This window comes from Macaca thibetana, chromosome 6 (assembly GCF_024542745.1).
Source record: "Macaca thibetana thibetana isolate TM-01 chromosome 6, ASM2454274v1, whole genome shotgun sequence".
Lineage (NCBI taxonomy): Eukaryota > Metazoa > Chordata > Mammalia > Primates > Cercopithecidae > Macaca > Macaca thibetana.
Window position 1 is genome coordinate 78,521,148 of NC_065583.1, and position 17,863 is coordinate 78,539,010.

The window sequence follows — 17,863 nt, forward strand, 5'->3', positions numbered from 1 at the left end:
ATATCTATAGTAGGCAAATTTTTACAGACAGAAAGTAGATTAGCAATAATCAGGGGCAGAGGGAAAGGGAAGTGGGAGTTAATCTTTAATGCTTAAAGGTTACGAAGTTTCTCTTTGAAGTAGCAAAAAAGTTTTGAAAGTAGATGCTGGTGATGTTTGCATAATATTGTGAATGCAATTATGTCACAGAATTATATACTTTAAATGGTCAAAATGGTAAATTTTATGGTATGTATATTTTTACCACAATTTTAAAAAATTAATAATTTAAGTACCCCAAACCACTGAACTGTGAGTGGGTGAATGGTATAGCATGTGAATTATATCTCAATAAAACTGCTTAAAAATTTTTGTGGGATGCAACTAAAACTGCTCAGAGAAAAATTTATGTATTTTGTGCTTATATTGGTTAAAAATAAAGGTCAATAGTAATGAGCAAAGCATCCAATTTAATGTGGTACAAAAAGAACAAGTGAATAAGTCAAAAGAAAGAAGATTTGAAATCATAAAGATAATAGAAATTAATAGACTAAGAAAATAAACATACAGGCCAGGCACGGTGGCTCACACCTGTAATCCCAGCACTTTGGGAGGCCGAAACATGCAGATCACCTGAGATGAGGAGTTCAAGACCAGCCTGGCCAACATGGCAAAGTCCCATCTCTACTAAAAATACAAAAAATTAGCTGGGCGTGATGGCACGCCTGGGAGGCAGAGGTTGCCACTTGGCAGAGGAGCCAAGATCATGCCACTGCACTCCAGCATAGATGACAAAGTGATACTCCGTCTCAAAAAAGAAAAAGAAAAGAAACATACAATGATGAGGTGAACTAGAGCCAAAAGTTGGTTTTTAAAGAAACAAATGAATTGACACAAAACTCGCAAAACTAATAAAAATAAAAATAAGGGAAAATCCTAGAGAATTTATAAATAAGCAGTATTGTGGTGCAAAAGGTGTTATAACCACACATAATGCAGATACTTATAAGATAGAGGATAATACAACTTTATTCTAATAAACCTTCATGAAACCTTAATAAAATAGATGAACTTTAGAAAAATTTCACTTACCAAAGAGGTTTAAGAAGAAATAATGTCGGATGATTTTACCAAACATTTATAACAAGATTTAAGAAGTATGTAATTTTAGGGGGGCGGAGCAAGATGGCAGAATAGGAACAGCTTCAGTCTCCAACTCCCAGCGCGAGCGACACAGAAGACCAGTGATTTCTGCATTTTCAACTGAGGTACTGGATTCATCTCACTAGGGAGTGCCAGACAATCGGTGCTGCTCAGCTGCTGCAGCCCGACCAGCGAGAGCTGAAGCAGGGCGAGGCATCGCCTCACCTGGGAAGCGCAAGGGGAAAGGGAATCCCTTTTCCTAGCCAGGGGAACTGAGACACACAACACCTGGAAAATCGGGTAACTCCCACCCCAATACTGCGCTTTAAGCAAACAGGCACACCAGGAGATTATATCCCACACCTGGCCAGGAGGGTCCCACGCCCACGGAGCCTCCCTCATTGCTAGCACAGCAGTCTGCGATCTTGCAGCAAGGCAGCAGCGAGGCTGGGGGAGGGGCGCCCGCCATTGCTGAGACTTAAGTAGGTAAACAAAGCCGCTGGGAAGCTCGAACTGGGTGGAGCTCACAGCAGCTCAAGGAAACCTGCCTGTCTCTGTAGACTCCACCTCTGGGGACAGGGCGCAGTAAACAACAAAAGCAGCAGAAACCTCTGCAGACGCAAACGACTCTGTCTGACAGCTTTGAAGAGTGCAGTGGATCTCCCAACACGGAGGTTGAGATCTGAGAAGGGACAGACTGCCTGCTCAAGTGGGTCCCTGACCCCTGAGTAGCCTAACTGGGAGACATCCCCCACTAGGGGCAGTCTGACCCCACACCTCACAGGGTGGAGGACACCCCTGAGAGGAAGCCTCCAAAGCAAGAATCAGACAGGTACACTCGCTGTTCAGCAATATTCTATCTTCTGCAGCCTCTGCTGCTGACACCCAGGCAAACAAGGTCTGGAGTGGACCTCAAGCAATCTCCAACAGACCTACAGCTGAGGGTCCTGACTGTTAGAAGGAAAACTATCAAACAGGAAGGACACCTACACCAAAACCCCATCAGTACATCATCATCATCATCAAAGACCAGAGGCAGATAAAACCACAAAGATGGGGAAAAAGCAGGGCAGAAAAGCTGGAAATTCAAAAAATAAGAGTGCATCTCCCCCGGCAAAGGAGCGCAGCTCATCGCCAGCAACAGATCAAAGCTTGATGGTGAATGACTTTGACGAGATGAGAGAAGAAGGCTTCAGTCCATCAAACTTCTCAGAGCTAAAGGAGGAATTACGTACCCAGCGCAAAGAAACTAAAAATCTTGAAAAAAAAGTGGAAGAATTGATGGCTAGAGTAATTAATGCAGAGAAGGTCATAAACGAAATGAAAGAGATGAAAACCATGACACGAGAAATACGTGACAAATGCACAAGCTTCAGTAACCGACTCGATCAACTGGAAGAAATAGTATCAGCGATTGAGGATCAAATGAATGAAATGAAGCGAGAAGAGAAACCAAAAGAAAAAAGAAGAAAAAGAAATGAACAAAGCCTGCAAGAAGTATGGGATTATGTAAAAAGACCAAATCTACGTCTGATTGGGGTGCCTGAAAGTGAGGGGGAAAATGGAACCAAGTTGGAAAACACTCTTCAGGATATCATCCAGGAGAACTTCCCCAACCTAGTAGGGCAGGCCAACATTCAAATCCAGGAAATACAGAGAACGCCACAAAGATACTCCTCGAGAAGAGCAACTCCAAGACATATAATTGCCAGATTCACCAAAGTTGAAATGAAGGAAAAAATCTTCTACCTTGAACTCAGTAAGACCACCTATTAAACTAATTCGATTTCCAAAATAACTTTGTGTCAGTTAGCTGGCTATTTTGAAACCCTCCTATAAAATAAATTTACATCAATAAAGGAAATCTCCATTTGTAAGAGTATCTCCTTCTTTCACTGGGAAGAGAGACTGAGTCACTAGAAACTCTCACAATGGAAAAGGCATTGGTTTAAATTTATATAATAAAGCTTTACTCTGTTTAAGGTGCTTTTCCAGTGTCTTTACTGGTCCTTTGCCTTACACCCTCCTTTGCTTCGGGCAAATTTAGGCCACAAGTAGAAAGTTGTTTGGGGGAAAGGTGAATGGGGCCTTAAAAAAAGGATGGGTGATTGTTTGTGACAAAGTTCATCTGGGTGTGATGACGTCTCCTCTCCAGCAATAAAAGTTGATCTTTCCTGGTTGCTGGAATTCCCAAGGGAGAAGATGATTAACAACTGAGTTCCTGTGGATAACGTCTTTAGGAAAATGTTCTTGAGTTCCTTTCTTTAGGCTGGGCACGGAGGCTCATGCCTGTAATCCTAGCACTTTGGGAGGCCAAGCCAGGTGGATTGCCTGAGCTCAGGAGTTCAAGACCACCCTGGAGAGCATGGTGAAACCCCATCTCTATGAAAAATACAAAAATTACCAAGGTGTGGTAGCGGGTGCCTGTAGTCCCAGCTACTCGGGAGGCTGAGGCAGGAGAATTGCTTGAACCCTGGAGACAGAGGTTGCAGTGAGCTGAGATTGTGCCACTGCACTCCAGCCTGGGTGACAGAGTGAGACTCCGTCTCCAAAAACAAAAAAAACAAAACAAAACAAAAAAACAGAAAATCTGTCTTTAGACAGATAAGAAGAATTCATAAAGCCTCACTGATTACATATTGGTAACAATAATATACTAAAGCAATATATTTTCAAGTGATATTTTCTGAACTCTTTCAATGTCTAGCTTTGTTTAATGAGACATTCAAGCATAATTGTTAAGAATGAGTAAACTAGGGGAACATAACCAGCACAAAAATGTGTAAATACATTTGTCATAGTTTCAAAAATCTTTTTCAGCAGTTTAAAACCTTAAAGTTAAGTCCTCATAATAAATCTGAGTCATTTCTAAATTAAAATACAGAAACATTTATTATTAATCATAAGTTTAAGTTTATGCACTTCAACATCTTGTTTTTGTATAATACAAAGAAGCTAAATATATTTGGATCTGTTAATAAATATAAAAAATTGAGGAAATAGATTTCTAAAAGCTATAAAATGATTTTCATCCATAACTACTAAAATGAAATAAGACAATTCAAAACTGCTTACAACCTAGGTTTTTCACTGGAAATTGAAGTTACTAAGAGCTAAAATTTTAATTAATATATGTAATTAAACCTAGTAATAATAAGTGAAACAATTCTGTATGCAAAGTGTACAAAAAACACCATATTTTTTGGTGGATAATGGTAATAAGGAAGACATGAAAATGTAATTTTTGTTAAAAAAAGTGATTTTATCTAGTTTAGAGGTTATTTAAAGATTGTTTCAAAATGGAGGAACAAAGAAAGAAATGATATACACAAAATTGAGTGTATATAAATACTTTCTTAAAAAAGAAAGAAAAAGAGTAAAAGAAAATCTTGTGTGGTTAAACTAAGATTAAATGGATTAATTAGCCTTAATATCAAGAGTACACTAATACAAAACTAAAATTTGGTTTCCTCTTTTAAACAATATTTGTGTGTATTATTAATAAGAAAGAGTAACATTTTTTGTTTACCCTTCGAGTAAAAAAAATAGTAATAATAATAATAATATAGGGCAGAGAGGAGAAAGGAACAGATTTTTTGTGTCTCATGCTGTCTTTATTAGGTTTTTTGATTATTTGGAAAGTGGAGTCTCCTATCTCAAAGAATAATGGTTTTTCATTTTTAAAATCTTTTAATTATCATCTTGGCAAGATGAATAACTATTATTTTACAGTGACTTGTAATCCTATTTTGATCAAGTGTTTTGAACTTTTGACATATTTGATAGGCTTTCTAAAATCAAATTTCAAAATTAAAATTAATTATTTTTGACTTAAAACTGACTTTGGGATGTTCCAGAGGGCCCTTGAAGCATATGAAAGAGAAAATAAACAGGCTTATTTGATACGTTAAATTATATGAGAAGCATTGTCAGATAAAAAATGATACCTAATCTTTTGGGTTATATTTGTCTAAATATGTTATTAATGTGTTCCAGTATTATATTAAATTTCTGAAATTCTGATATGTCTTTGTATGTGCTATCAGTCATAATTACGGTTATTATGTTAAATTACTGTAGGTCACAAAAATAGTCGAATTTTCTTTAACCACAGACTGTGTCTTTAACCATGATCATTTTAAGCCTTTATTGACCACAGTTACATGCTTAATGCTGATGCTTTTTCTGAAACCTCTTTGTAAGCAAGTATAATCCTAATGTGGGCCGGGCGCGGTGGCTCAAGCCTGTAATCCCAGCACTTTGGGAGGCCGAGACGGGCGGATCACGAGGTCAGGAGATCGAGACCATCCTGGCTAACACGGTGAAACCCCGTCTCTACTAAAAAATACAAAAAACTAGCCGGGCGAGGTGGCAGGCGCCTGTAGTCCCAGCTACTCGGGAGGCTGAGACAGGAGAATGGCGTAAACCCGGGAGGCGGAGCTTGCAGTGAGCCGAGATCGCGCCACTGCACTCCAGCCTGGGTGACAGAGCCAGACTCCGTCTCAAAAAAAAAAAAAAAAAATCCTAATGTGTTGTATCTTCAAGGAGGTTAATGGAAAGAATGGAAAGGACATTGACAAGTACAGGTTTCTGGGAATTCTTACCCAGTCCATGCTATTGAAATGGGTAAGAATTCCCAGAACTCTAGTGAAGAGACTAGCTTATAAAACTGTTAACCCAAGAAGGACAATAATTAATTGAATACCAAGAAAATTATTTGGTAGATTTTCATGCTAAGTCATCCAGAACTGAATTTGTTAAGATATGCCAGTTGAATGAATTCCATGATCCAAGTCAGATTACCTATAATAACTCATTTAATAAACAGTGCTATACACCTGAATTGGAGAAATAAAATTTGTACTTAAGAGGATGTAAGTCCAATGTTAAATGTAGCCTCATGGATAGCCTGTATGAACATCTGGTCCTTGCTAGCTCTTTAAAGCTTCCATTATTAAAAGCTCTGCACTCTATGACTCTTCATAGAAGAGATAAAATGGCCCGAAATTATGAAAAAAATATTGGTGTCGTGACTGTCCTAAAATTTCTAAAATGATTTATGACCAATGTTTGGTTTCTCAAACCCACAGTCCTGCGAAGACAGTCAAACTTCAGGTACATTTCTGCTACCCAATGAGCCATTTGAACATTTATAGGAGGATGTCGTTCAATTGCTATTTTCAGTGCTCATTTTCTGGTTGTATAGAAGCTTTCCTCTTCAGGAAGGCTGATGTTACAACAGTAGCTAAAACATTATGAGAAAATTTGTTTTCTTTATGGGGCATTCTTGGAGAAGTTTCCTGTGATACAGCCACTCACTTCAGGCAAGATGTAAAACATTTAAATATATTACAAATACAATAGCATTTGGCAAAGCTAAATGAATCTACTGGATTGCCTTGGTCAAGGTATTGCAAATTAGTGATGATCAGATCCATTTCCAGCGGAAAATGTATTAAAATTAGGCTGACTTTTTATGGAATAGTGACTGGAATGTCTATGACCCTAAACATAGCACATCATGTGTGTCCTGCTCCTGAACTCTGACATGACTAAATGTTCAAGACTTCAATGCTTTATATCCAAGTGTATTTTCATGGGTAGAGGAAGTTTTCATAATCCACTGACTGCAGACAATCAAACCCTTTTCAATCCAGAATCCAGAGAGTCTATATCTTCTGGAAATGACATCAGGGAAAGACTGCCCTTGCGACCCACATTGCAGCAAAACTTTGGAACCTTAAATCTTGGGTCCACATTTCGTAACTCAAACAGACCCCTCCAGACTCTTGAAACTATATACCCATTGGAGACCTTAACATAAACATAACAAGATAAGTTTCTCCCAGGATGCAGATGGCATCCTAGATGTGGACAGCTTTTCCAAGATCATAGATCAAGACTTCCCTGTCATCATGAAACTCTTACTTTAATTAATTGTTTTTTGTTTTGTTGTGCTTTGTTTTGTTTTCCTTATGCCTACCTCTTTCATTTGGCAGAATAATGCTGTAAGTAGAATTTCAAAGTCAATAGCTTTTGTGGGCAACTTGATGGGGTATTGAATTTGCCGTGCCAAACTCAGATCTTTACATAACCTAAGGGATCCTTTGGTTAACCCATTGGGTAACTTTGGCAACATCTCAGCATAACTTGTTCAAATTGTACTAGTGGTAAGATTTCTAGCCCACTTGTTCTCAGTTACTGTTTTAACTCAATAATGAGATGCAAGAACCAGAACCAATGAGCATATCACAAGAAAGACTTCACCAAAAGCTCAAATGGAGTTTACTGCAAATTGACTTATGTGCCAGGGACTTTTATGCTTTTGTAGCCTGTAATAACTCCACCCCAGACTCTTTTGAGAAACAGCTAACTTCACCATTCCAGGTAATGTATCACTGAAAATAAAACCAGAAAAGGGGCTTTGTGTTCACCCATGGGGTATACTTTTATTTGTGGTGCATTTTACAGTGAATCTTATACATGGGCAAACACATGCCTTGATATATGGAAGACAAAGGGACAAAGTGGGCTAGGAATTTTATTTTTTATTTTTATTTTTTGAGATGTGGTCTTGTTCTACCCAGGCTGGGGTGCAGGGCATGATCTCACCGCAGCCTTTACCTCCCAGGTTCAAGCAATCTTTTTGCATCAGCCTCCAGTTAGCTGGGACTACAGTTGCGCACCACTATGCCTGAATTTTTAAATATTTTTTCTAGAGATGGTGTCTCCCTTTGTTGCCCACGCTGATCTCAAACTCCTTGACTCAAGTGATCCTCCTGCCTTGCCTCCCAAAGTGCTGAGATTACAGGCATGAGCCACCATGCCTGGCCTGGGCTTGGAATTTTAGTGGTTCATTTCTTGCTTCATAATCATTCAGAAACAAAACATTGGTCTGCTCTTGTTAGCCTACATCTTAATTTAAAGAGAATATCACCAGAAGGCTTATACCCTTCTGAATGGGCATACTTTGTTAAGTTTCTTTAATCTATGGTTCGGAGTAAATATAAATGAGGCAAGGATTAAAAATTTATCCCACATATAGACTCTGTAGCAGATTCTACTGAGAAGACTATAATTGCACAACAGACTTTTAAAATTTATCTTGCTAAAGTTGTTCTAGATAATAGGATTGCTCTAAATTACCTACTGGCTAAACATAAAGGAATCTGTACAGTTGCTGACACTTCTTTTTGCACACATGGATGAATATATTAGATATTATAGACTCAGTCACAGGGAATTAATAAACAGGCTGCTTGGTTAAAACAAGTAGACTCTTCATCTGGCCCATTCTTTGATTTATTTGACTTTAGTTGGTTTGCTTCATGGAGACCCTGGCTAAGGAACATACTCCCAACTCTTGATACTATCCTTCTGATAGTCTTAATAGTAGTCTCACTGGTCTGCTGTATTCTCTTAAAAGTTTTAAATATTTGCATGTAACCATATGTAGGTCATCCAATGGTCTATCAGACTGGAACAATTAAAACTCAAAAAAATTATGATCACGAGGACACCATCACCTACTAATAATGTGCTGAGACTGAAAACCCAAAATGATGGTAACTGAGAGTATTAGTGATGCCCTAAGTTTTGGTCACCCTTTTACCTTAGTGAGAAATTGACCAAAAGGGGCAAATTATTAAACAAAATTATAGCAGGCCATTATTTTGTACTGAGTTCCTGCACTAAGTCCCAAGAGACCAGACTAAACCAAAATGAAGTCACTCGTGCTAAGTGCCACATAATTAAACTGAAAATTTAAGGAAAGAGATAGATCCCAAAACAGATCAGTTTTCTTCTCTTGAATACGGGATATTCCAGTACAATAAGGAAGTCCCCTCTGCTCCAACCCTTACAAAAAAGTGAGCTGAAGTAACTTTATGTCAACCAACTTGTATTTCTATTGTTCTGTTTCATCGTTCCCACCTTACAAAACCTACTGTTCTGCTATTTCCCAGTAGAATTTGAGACCAAATAAGTCCATCTACAATGTTGACAAAGAGTGATGTCAATGCTTAAAGTTTTGATCAATCTCTTAAAATTGAGAGATTTACTAAAAGGGAGGAATTGTTAAATTAAGTTTGGCCAAAATCTGCTCATGCATATTTTAGATTTTCCCTGAAAGTTTCTCTGTGCATCATGAACTCTAACCTAACTTGATGTATAAACCAACTGTAACCTACTCTTGTAAAAAGTAGCCAAGTCCCAGCCAATCACAGCAGCTGAACTTTAGTCATCCATAGGCAGCTAACTGTTCAAACCAGGTTCAAATAAGGCAAACATTCAGACAATGTGGCAGCCCTGGAATCACTCTGAACCTATTCTGGTTCTGAGAGGTACCCAATTTGCCAGTCATCCTTTTCCCAGTTAAATTCTATTAAATTTACTTTTTCTGAAGGTTTTCTTTTAACAAAACAAACAACCGAAACGTAGGTCCCTAGGACCAAGTAACATTTTGTCACTAAACATTCTTTTTAGTTATGATGCAGCTCAAAAGCCCTCACCAGAAGCCAAGATCATCCCCTTGAACTTTCCGGCCTGAAGAACCATGACCTAAATAAACCTTTTTTCTTTATAAATTGTGCAGTCTCAGATATTCTGTTACAGCGACGCTAAACAGACCAAGACACCATTCTTTCCATTCAGTTCCCACTGCCAGCCTCCAAGGTTACTTTACCTTAAAATTTTATTCAGTAGTCTTCCTGACTCCAGTTTATTTTCAGTCACTTTTCCAATGGAGCCTTCTGTCCACTACCAGTTCACTTCCTTAATATTTTTATTGTGTCACTACCCATTTGAAGAAAACATGTAACTATCCCTATTTCTTATCACATGAACAAACAAACACAAACAAAACCTGATATCACAAAGTTTACTCTACTCTGGGCCTGCCAAATAGTGGAACACTATTTCTCAAAATATCTATTCCCTTTATCGGAGCACTGTTCCATGGGTTTACTATGTTCGTGTTCATTTATGCCTCTGTTCTTTACTTACCGCCATCACCTGAAGTTTCTACCATATCTTTTTTACCATTCCACTTCCTATCTTTCTTGTTTTTAGAAGCTCAGTTCCAATCCTATCTACCTCAGTAAATCTTACCTGATATATTGGTGTGTGCTTGCATTGACATAAAGAAATATCCAAGATTGGACAATTTAGAAAGAAAAGAGATTTATTTGGTTCACAGTTCTGCAGGCTGTACAGGAAGCATAGTGGCTTCTGCTGTTGGGGAGGCCTCAGGAAGCTTTTACTCATGGCAGAAGGCAAAGGGGGAGCAGGAATCTTACATGGTGGGAGGAGGAGCAAGAGAGAGAGTGGGTGGGGGGCGAGGTGCTGCACACTTTTTAACAAGCAGATCTCACAAGAACTCTATCACAAGAACAGCACCAAGGGGATGGTGCTAAACCATTCATGAAGGAACCTCTCCCGTGATCCAATCACCTCCCATGAGGCCCCACTTTCAGCATTGGGGATTATAATTTGACATGAGATTTAGATGGGGACACAAATCCAAACTGTATCACCTAACAATTCCGATCTTCATAATTTTCATTTTTCTGTTCAAATTAATTATTCTTTGTACTGTATAGTGTATGCTGTTATAAATGGTTCTCTAATTCATTCTTATTTGCTAGTCATTTCTTTTCAATAAGGCTCTAATTTTTTTTTAAGGACAAGAACCATGTTTTACTTATAATTCTGTACAATACGTTACATAGAGCTCATCACAGGGTAGGCAGTGAATGAATATTCGTTGCCTAGATGACTGGTTTATTAATTTAATCAAGAGACAATGCAACCAACTTAGTCAACATAAATTTAGCCAAGAAGCTAATTAGACAGAATATTATACAGTAATACATCACCATTTAACCTTTTTGACAGTCACTGGGTTTTAAAAATATTCCTCCTGTTTTTAATATGCAAACCCAGCACACTTAAATTATTTTCTTTTTGGTGTGTTAATAATGACTCTTTCGGTGAAGAGGATACAGATACTGTCAGTATCTGTGTGACACCTGAGTTCCAGATATTTTAAAATATTTGAATGCTTGCCATAATATAAACATAAAAACTGAAAGATTCTCAGTATTTTAAATTATTCTACTTGAAGACAGCCATCATCCACTAAATAACACCTATTTTTGAATGCACAAATCCACACAAATTTTTTACTAAGTTTACCACCAGATGTCAGTCATTCACTGCAATGGTAATAACTACCCTGAAGAACCCTTCATGAGAAATCTATGTATGTGGATATCTCCCTCATCTCTCCTTCCCTCACCATCTCTTCCACTCCTTCTTTCTATGACTGTCAGTCTGTTTATTAATCAATTGTCAATTGATTATCTATTTATGTATTTATAATCCACATATCTAGTCTAATCTATCTAAATAATGAAAAGTATATTCTAGGCATTTTGAGAAAATAACGTCATAAAATGTCTAAATATTTACCTATACGAATATGAAAGTGACACTAAAATATTTTATGCACTATGGTATGGAATTCAGGCTGCTTTTAGCCCAGTAACTTTGAGACCAATGCAATACTATGCAGTCTTTTTTTCAGGACATACTTTCACTTCTCACTTGGAATCTTTGTTTTTTGAAAGCTTTATTGGATTCTTATTACTCTGGAATTAAATTCTTACTGGAAGAGCATCAATGACATAATGAGAAAATTATACGATATTTGATTTTTAGATAGGTGGTGGGGTGATTTAAAAACCTAATTTTCTACTAAATAACTATGCAAAGAAAGTTCTCCACTACCAACTTCTACCTACAACTTTTGTTTAAATTTTTTTCTGTTTTCTTGAACTTTAACATATACCTTATATGATTCCTCACTCTGAACTTTGCCAAATGTCTGGCTTTACATCCATCACTGAACTTAATGAAGTGAATTTATGCTTTATTTTCCCTTTAGATTGTGAGATACTTGAGGTCAGGGAGCTTAGCAGATATGCATCAATAAACAAATGTTATTTTCTAAACATGAACTGTGGCCGCCCTGTAGTGGATTGTTTGTTGCCTACTCAGCAACCATTTTCTTTTTTCCTATCCAAATTTTAAGTGGCTAGCACTTCTCCATGGGTGGAACCATGGGCCATTCTTTGCTATGGATTAGCTCAGAAATGACCACATGATGCACGTGATGGAAACTGTATTAAAGGCTTCAACAAAAATGTTCCTGTCTTGAAACAGTGAACTGCAAGGACTAATGGGTAAGTTGTTGCATATCTGTTGTCATTTCTGAGACAGAAAATACTAGTGTTTTTGTGTTTCTGAATCCTTTCGGGGATTGATATAGATATGGGGTGCATGGGGTGTCTCTCTCTTTAAATTTTTACAGACATCAGCTAGAGACATTTTTATGTCACATAGAAATAACATTCTAGATAATAAAGCCAACACTGAGGAAAACAGAGCCATGGGCTGGAGATACAGAGAAAGAGAGAGAGACAAACACACACAAGCACACAAAGAAAGAGAGGGAGAGATTAAAATTAAATACAAAATTAAAAATTTCCCTTTGAAAGACAAGGCTGAGATAATGAAAAGGTAGCCCACATACTAAGAAAACGTATTTGCAAATCATATGTCTGATAAAGAGCTTTTATCCAGTATTTATATAGAACAATACTCCATTTCCTAGGAATTCAGACTAACTTGAGATTTTATTTCAAGTATAATTTGTTCTTTTCTTTGTTCTGTTCAATAAAGAAAACACTTTTTAACTTTTGCTAGCAGCTCTCAGTATATTAACATGTATGATAAAATGAAGTATGTAAAATGCAGTTACATTCCAATTCCTTCTCATGGTTTTGAAACATTTCTAGTTTTATCAGCCTGGCTTTCCAGCCCATCCACTACTGCTCCCCTAAACTATCCTGAGTGCTAAGGAATATAGCCCTGTTGTTAATCCCCTACTATAACAAGCATTTTCTGATAACCCTCCTTGACTTACTCAAATACTATCATTTTTATGAAGCCTTTATGCTCTTCAATAATAATTTGATAGCATTTTGCATGTGTTCTTCTTATGCCTTAAAATCTAATTAGTTATAGGCTTATTTTAGCTACCTTACTAGATTACAGACCATTTAGGGGGTCTGTGCTTTTTTCATTTTTGTATTTTGCAGATAAACTTAATTGATGTCTGTTGAATGAATCCTTCACCTTTCAATTTATTTATTTTTTATTGGGTTACCTGGGTACCATATTTTATCACAGATGTAAGAATTGTGGTTTTGTTTTTAAGGAAGGAGCTCCTTTTTATTATTATTATTATACTTTAAGTTCTAGGTACATGTGCACAACGTGCAGGTTTGTTACATATTTATACATGCGCCATATTCGTGTGCTGCACCCATTAACTCGTCATTTGCATTAGGTATATCTCCTAATGCTATCCCTCCGCCCTCCCCCAACCTCATGACAGGCCCTGGTGTGTGATGTTCCCCTTCCTGTGTCCAAGTGTTCTCATTGTTCAATTCCCACCTATGAATGAGAACATGCAGTGCTTGTTTTTTTGTCCTTGGGATAGTTTGCTGAGAATGATGGTTTCCAGCTTCATCCATGTCCCTACAAAGGACATCAACTCATCCTTTTTCATGGCTGCATAATATTCCATGGTATGGAATATTTGCCACATTTTCTTAATCCAATGCCACATTTTCTTAATCCAGTCTAGCATTGATGGACATTTGGGTTGATTCCAAGTCTTTGCTATTGTGAATAGTGCCACAGTAAACATATGTGTGCATGTGTCCTTATAGCAGCATGATTTATAATCCTTTGGGTATATACCCAGTAATGGGATGGCTGGGTCAAATAGTATTTCTAGTTCTAGATCCTTGAGGAATCGTCACACTGTCTTCCACAATGGTTGAACTACTTTACAGTCCCATCAACAGTGTAAAAGTGTTCCTATTTCTCCACATCCTCTCCAGCACCTGTTGTTTCCTGACTTTTTAATGATCACCATTCTAACTGGTGTGAGATGGTATCTCATTGTGGTTTTGATTTGCATTTCTCTGATGGCCAGTAATGATGAGCATTTTTTCATGTGTCTATTGGCTGCATAAATGTCTTCTTTTGAGAAGTGTCTGTTCATATCCTTTGCCCACTTTTTGATGGGGTTGCTTGTTTTTTTCTTGTAAATTTGTTTGAGTTCTTTGTAGATTCTGGATATTAGCCCTTTGTCAGATGAGTAGATTACAAAAATGTTCTCCCATTCTGTAGGTTGCCTGTTCACTCTGATGGTAGTTTCTTTTGCTGTGCAGAAGCTTTCTTTCAAATGGAGGCCAAACAAGTCTCAGAACAAGACTCTAGAAATTTGGAACTCCAAACGATTTCTAAGAATTCTATGACTTCTGGGAAATATAACACAAGAGAAAATAAACTCTGAAAATTCAAAGTGCCAGAAACTAAATTAACCAAAAGAGGCTTTGGGATTAGTGTAACTAGATTAGTTAATTCTTTCCTTTGGGCCTCATTAAAAAAAAAAAATCTATTAATGTATGACTGAGATGCCCAGCCAGGGACTACATTTTAGTTTTGTTCCTCTTTAAAAAAAAAAAAAAAAAAAAAAAAAAAGCCATTAGAAGATAAATCTCAATAGAGGCACGGTATTGCCCTTTACCACTGTGTTCTAAGAACTTAGTTTTTTTGTTTGTGAGACTTTCAGCAATGTTTGCTAAATGACAAACAGGTGTCAGAAATCACCTTTGAATCATGGAAGGAAGTGCCTCTGGCTAGGTAGGGTTGAGTACTTGAGACTCACCAGAGTATCTCTGGGAAAGGGATACAGAACACAAATGGCCAGCCCATCTCTAGTAAAGAAGGACTGATGTAACTCTGGGTTTTGAGGTTTAAGAGCAGAAGCTCTTGACCCCTAGTATGGATTATATGAAGGAAAAACAGGTGGTGGTTTTGTGTCCATGAAGCACAGATGTGAGAATCAGCCCTGACCCAGGACTCCTGGGCCGTGTATCAACTAAAAGAACCTAGCACTAAAAAGATTGGCCCTTAGAAACCACGTACAGCATTCAGGGAGGGTGGTCTGAATTAGGGCAGCTAGCAGGGGAGCATGTTTTTTTAGGACTGGTATATTAATAGATAATCTTCATCAGTGACATCATGAGGCAGCGAGAAGTAATTGCAGCATGGTTGTCTTACACTTGAATATGCCCTTGCTGCATCTGGAAATCTACTGCTGATTCTATCCATGCCTTTTAAAGGGACATAGGTTTTGTTTTTGTTTTCTTGGTTTTGTTGTTGCTGTTGTTGCTTGACAATTGCAGAGGAGGGAAGGAGGGGGAGCCAACCAATGAAAGGTGATAATTGACTTTTTGCCAATAAAAGAGGTAAGGACTTGAGTAATTAAGTAGGAAAACAAGATATTTGACCGTATTTATACCATGAATTTTGGGTGCATATCATATTGCTTACAAATAAAATGAGGAAATTATTTTATGCACCTGAATGAATGCTGCCAAATTTTCTTAGGGTGGGAGAGTAAGAGTCTCAGTCATTTACAGAAGAATGCCAGCTAATAAGTAAAGATTAAATTATGGTGTTAAAAAATCATTATTTGAGAACTATCTCAAAATTATGGATTCAGAAAATGGTTGAATACCTAAAACTATTGGGTAAAATGTTGTTAGAGAACAAGATACTCGTATGGTCTCAGAGTGTTTTCTCTCAGATTACTTTACTTTCTAAAGACAAAGTGAAAGTGGAACACATACAATGAAGAGATTTGGTGGACACAATCTTACTGAAGTGACTGCATGTGGTATCATCAATAATGGGGGGAAAATGACATTATGTGCCTCCAATATGAAGTGGTGGAAAGTAGGAAATACCACAATCATGAGGCAACAGCAGTATGAATCCAGACAGGGATACATTGTGCTAGACAACTGGCCTGGACTCTTCAAAAATGTCCATGTTTTGGAAGGAAGAAATGATACAGGAATTACTTTAGATGAAAGGAGACAAAACAGATATAAGCAGATGCATTGTATGAATCTTAATTGGATCCTGGATGAAAAATCAAAAGCTCCAGAGGACTTTGTGGGGACATTGAGGGTTTGCATATGAGCTACATATTAGTTGATAATAAAGAATGTGTTAAATTTATTGAGTGTAGTAATGGTTTTGTGGTTATGTAGGAGAATGTCCTAGTTCTTGGGCAATACATATGGAAGTATTTAGGGTGAAAGTTACGATGTATGCAGCTTCCACCCCAAGTTCCTCCTGTTGTCTTTATTTAAACATTTTTATAGCCTTATTGAGGTATAATCTGTATACAAAAATTGCACATAATACAACTTATTTTCAAATGGTTCAGCAAAAGTAAATAAATTAGTGTGTGTATTTATACTTATGTGTGTGTATCTATGAGAAAGAGAATGAAAATATGGCAAAATGTTAAGCACCATAAATTTAAGTGAAGAATACGTGGGTGTTAACTGTAAGTCTTCAATAATTCTGTAGCTTTAAATTTTTCAAAATAAAAAGTGGAGACAACAGAACGTCTTAATTTGCTTGCATGTTTGTTTCACAGTAAGTAGTATTCACTGAACATCAAATTTTGGTTCTTGATCACTTTGTCTCTTTTATTGACTGGATGTTTCTATCAACTTTTTTTGGTGTAGATATAGTATAAATATAGTTTTTAAGCCTCAAATCTCTACTTTTGGACGTTTATGTATTTTTTGGTTTTCAACGTTATTTTAACAAAACAAAGTTTAACATTTCTTCTTGTATTCAATATTGTTTGTGGAAATTTGAGACTATCTTCATAAATTCATTAGTATAGACTTAATCATAAAATATCTCTTTTTAATGTAATAATTTAAACATTACACAAATAGCTATTATATTAAACCCCATTATCTGAGAAATATTATGGATTAAGTGTTAAGGCCCAATATAACAGTAATGAATATCCACTTTTTTCTTCCATAGAATCTGCTCTTATTCAACTAGCAATAGTATCCTATGTTTTCTTGGGGAAACCAATCTTTCTGAATCATCAGTGTAGTTACTGTGGAATGTGACTCTGTCCCTGGCTCCATGGAGGCTTGGCTAATCCAGCATCACATTTTCCCTGGCCCCAGTGACTGGTTCTGATGTTGGCACATTGCTGTAGTTTGGATATGGTTTGTTCTGACCCAATTTCATATTGAAATTTGATCCCCAAGATCAGAAGTGGGATCTAATAGAAAGTGTTTGGATCATGGGGGCAGATCCCTCATGAATAGATTAATGCCCTCTCTTGGGGTGAGTTCTCACTCTATTAGCTCCCTCCAGAGCTTGTTGTTAAAAGAAGCCTGACACCTTATCCTCTCTGTCTTGCTTCCTCATTCCCAATATGATCGCTGCATATGCTGGCTTTCCTTCACTCTTCACGATGAGCAGAAGCAGCCTGAGTCCCTCACCAAATGCAGATGCCAGTTCCATGCTTCTTGTATAGCCTGCTGAGCCATGAGACAAATATACCTCTTTCCTTTATAAATTACCCAGTCTCAGGTATTATTTTATAGTAACACAAAATTGACCTAGATAGACACAAACGAAATCAGGCCAGTTAGTGTATTGGAACTCTTTGGAAAGAGAAGCTATATGTGTCAGAGTAAATACTGGTAGCATCTAAACCTAGAACTACTGGCTGCCACCTTTATTACAGATGGCAGCTGTGGCCAGTCTAGGA